We start from the raw sequence: 4,280 nt of genomic DNA on the forward strand, positions 1-4,280 counted from the left end.
TTTCTTTCTTTCTTTCTTTCTTTCTTTCTTTCTTTCTTTCTTTCTTCTTTCTTTCTTTCTTAAGGTTTTATTTACTTATTTGAGAGAGAGAGAGAGAAAGCACAAGCAGAAGGGAAGGGTAGAGGGAGAAGCAGACTCCCCACTGAGCAGGGAGCCCGACACGGGGCTCGATCCCAAGACCCTGGAACCATGACCTGAGCTGAAGGCAGACACTTCACTGACTCAACCACCCAGGCGCCCTCCTTTCCAAACTTTTCATGCTTGTTCATTTTTGTATTTGGCCAGTCATTCAACAACTACCTTTTCTGGGCATCATGTTATTACATCAGGTACTACAAATACAATGATAGGGCACCTGGCTGGCTTAGTTGGTACAGCATGTGACTCTTGATCTTAGGGTTGTGAGTTCGAGCCCCATGTTAGGGATAGAGTTTAATTAAAAAAAAATACAATGAGGTCAACAGCCATGAATTTTGGGTACGAGAGCTTCCAGCCATAGCACCAGACACGGGCAGCTTCCCACTGGATCACTTTGGTGAACGTAAAAGCTTTAAAGAGAAATTCATCAAGTATCTCACTGATAAATTCAAAAATGCTTTGTGCAGAAATGAATCAAAAGACTATTTAGAGGGCGCCTGGGTGGCTCAGTTGGTTAAGCGACTGCCTTCGGCTCAGGTCATGATCCCAGAGTCCTAGGATCGAGCCCTGCATCAGGCTCCCGGCTCAGTGGGGAGCCTGCTTCTCCCTCTGACCCTCTCCCCTCTCATGCTGTTTCTCTCTCTCTTGCTCTCTAATAAATAAATAAATAAATAAATAAATAAAATCTTAAAAAAAAAGACTATTTAGAATGCAGATTGGAGAGGCGGTTGATGGCACAAAAACCCCTGGAAAAACTGGGATTTGATTTGATCGTTGGAAAACCAGAGGCAAAAACTAACTTCTAATGGCAAAAAGACAACCTTCCGCTGGGTCGTCCAGGATTGACCTTGTCACCTGAGGATTTATGGTTAGGTGCTATGACTTAAAAAGGAGCTTCCAGAACGCCCTCCTTGATGGAAACATCTCATCCTGATGTTTTCCAGGTTATTTTGAAAAATTATTGTTCCTTTTAGATCTCATTCTCCCCCAAGAGTGTTAGGTTTTGTTTTTTTCTTTATAAAGGTTTTTTTTTTTTAAGATTTTATTTATTTATTTGACAGAGAGAGAGCACAAGTAGGCAAAGCAGCAGGAAGAGGGAGGGAGAGAAGCAGGCTTCCCGCTGAGCAGGGAGCCTGATGTGGGACTCGGTCCCAGGACCCTGGGATCATGACCTGAGCCAAAGGCAGACGCTTAACGACTGAGCCACCCAGGCACCCCAAGATTTGATTTTTTTTTTTAAAGAGTGTTAGGTTTTAAAAAAATAAAGTGTCAGGTTTTATCTTTACATTGTGTGCAGCAGAGTTCCTAGGGAGACCCACGACGGGAGGTCAGAATGTGGAGTCATGCCTGTTTAGTGAGGGGACACATGGGCCTCTGTGCAATCGTGACCCCATATGGTAATACTCTGCATAGCTTCTCAATACTGACATGGTAAATGTTTACAGCTTCAGCCTCTTATATAGATATTATTAGAAAACCATTCCCTAGCAAAATAGTTTCTTTTCTGTACTCACAAATATATATGCCTGTTTATTTCCTTTTTGAAAAACAAAAAGAGTATAAACTTGAAAATGAGAAAAAAATGCAATGATAAACAGAAAGGAACATAATCTCTGCACTTGTGGAGCTTGTGGTCTTGATTGACAAGAAATGGGTTTGTTGTTTCCCTTTTTACTACTCTTAACCTAATACAGTGAGTGAAAGAGTCTGATTCTCTCCCTGAGTTTCTGGCCCTACTTTTGCCAGAAAATCTTGGATAACATTTTTGGACCATTTTCAGTGGCAATATTTGCACCCACAAAACTGAGTAGGCCCTGGGACAAGAGCTTGGAATTGCATTATTATTTTAAAGCCTGGGCTGTTTAAAGGAATGATTGCATGCAAATATGAAACTTTAATAGCAAATAGGAAACTTTAAACCTGATTGGCTCAGGGTGCCTGCAAAGCACCCAGTAGAGTGATTTTAATCTGTGTCTAACAAGGGACTCCTGGGTGGCTCAATCGGTTAAGGGTCTGCCTTTGGCTCAGGTCATGATCTCAGGATCCTGGGATAGAGACCCTCATCAGGCTGCCTGCTCAGCAGGGGGTCAGCTTCTCCCTCTCCCTCTGCCTGCAGCTCCCCTTGCTTATGCTCCCTCTCTTTCTCTTTCTCTCAAATAAATAAATAAAATCTTTAAATAAAAATCTGTGTCTATCAAAGTATTTGCAGCTGGAGCTGGGAGAGAAGACAGATGAGTGCTCCAGGAATAGGCAGGTAGAGCCTGTGTCTCAATGGTAGCTATCTGCGTGTGTGTTTCCTCTGCCCTAAAAGCACCTCCAAGCCTCCCACTCAACCACCACACCCCACACTGCCACCCTGGACTTCCTGTGGGTATTCACTCAGTTGACTGTCGCAGTCATCTGAGGTTCTGCTTCAGGAAGTGGACTTTTGCTTCTGGCTCCAGGAAGAAGGGGTAGTGCTGCAGATAACCATTATAATGGTGGTGCTATTAGTCAAAGCTTTTTGAGTTGCAAGTTTTGAAACTGAATTCAAATTGGATTAAGTATAAAGGAGATTTATTGGCTCACATAACCAAAAAGAGTAGGGTATAGCTCTAACTGGATTCATATGCTCAAACCATGCCATCAGGAATCCATCTCCATTCTTGGCTTGGTGTCCCTCTGAGTTGGCTTCATTCACACATAAGGGGTCACCATGTCGTGGTAAAGAGGGCTCATGGCTGGCAAGCTTGCATTCAACCAGCCTTAAAATCTCAGCTGAGAGAGAGTGCTTCCTTTCTGGACTCTGAGTGAGGGTCCTAGCGAAGTTCCCATTGGCCCAGCTCAGGTCACATGCGTCAGGCGGTTGTTGAATTGATTGGCCATGCCTGAGTCTTGTGCCCACTCACTCCCTCAGGTCTGAGGCAAGAGCTCTGAGAAGGGGAGACCAGTGGTTTCTGGAATGGGAGAGATAGGTGCTGTTTCCAGAAAAAAAGGGTGCTGGGTAGGCATAAACAACAGATATACTGCTCATGTTGGGTATGACGATAACAATAAGCAGCAGGAGGTAAGAATGCCTAGGAGATTCTCACCGCTTTTAGAAGACATTATTAAGAAATACCAATTTTAGACTTTCCCTCCTCCCCAAATCCAACCTCCAAAATTTACTCCAAATTTATATTTATTTAAACTGATTAAAGTGATTGGTATCTTATCATTTTCATCTTCATTAAATCATCATCCCAAAGCAATTAATAAACAACCTCTGTGTATGTAGTTGTATCAGAAAAATAGAAATATCATCTCTACAAACTGAGAATTTACTCTCACAGGGAGCATAAATAATGACAGAGGACTCACAGACAACCATACTACCTCTGAATATGTTAGGTATTGTCAGTTTTAAATGATATAATTGAATTGTATATGTAAAGGATACCTCAGTTAAAAAAAAAAAGTTAAGGGAAAAATGACATAAGTTAGAAGGTTCATTCATTCCTAGGCAGGGTGGCATACATATCCTATGGAGTGATGAGATTTGCATAGCTATTTTTTTTTTAAGTAGGCTCCATGCCCAACATGGAGCTTGCACTCAGCAGCCTGAGATCAAGAGTCTACCCACTGAGCCAGCCAGGAGCTCTCAATCCAATCTTGACTTTCCTCATGTTGACCATTCCATACTGATTTGCCAGCCCATAGCTAGCATTTCAGTGGGTTGTTTCTCTATCATTCATTCCACTCTTCCTTCACTGGTTAGTAGTCATATATTTAGACTGGGGTTAACTACTGCCCAGGCCCTTGCCATGGTGACAGATGTATGGACATACAAAGCTTAGTTGATTCAATCGTGGTAAGACTGGAGATTTGGGTTCAGTGAGTGGAGGAAGGAAACCTCCTGGAAGGTGTGCTATATGAATGTGAAGCTTACAACTGCTGCAGCCATTTGGCTACCAGAAAGAAAACTTGTGTAAGGATGAAGCCAACATCAGGAAGTGAGCAGAGTGGCTCACGGACATGTGGAGGGGGTGCTCTGATCAAACCATGCCTGAAGCTTACATCTAGATGTTTCAGTTATACTGAGGCAAGAAATTTTCCTTAATTGTTTATGCCACTTGAATTTTTTTTAAGTTGGAACTTAAAGCACCCTAAGTATTACTGTCCCT

At 42.5% G+C, this 4,280-nt stretch overlaps 1 pseudogene; it reads left to right on the forward strand.

Annotated features, from left to right (window-relative positions):
- The first annotated feature begins 451 nt into the window (after positions 1–451).
- Positions 452–944, forward strand: LOC112821875 (cytochrome c oxidase assembly protein COX19 pseudogene; annotated as a pseudogene).
- Positions 945–4,280: the final 3,336 nt, after the last annotated feature.

Source organism: Callorhinus ursinus, unplaced genomic scaffold (genome assembly GCF_003265705.2).
Source record: "Callorhinus ursinus isolate GAN/ISIS: 27379988/994484 unplaced genomic scaffold, GSC_fseal_2.0 scaffold8, whole genome shotgun sequence".
In the NCBI taxonomy this organism is placed as follows: Eukaryota; Metazoa; Chordata; class Mammalia; order Carnivora; family Otariidae; genus Callorhinus; species Callorhinus ursinus.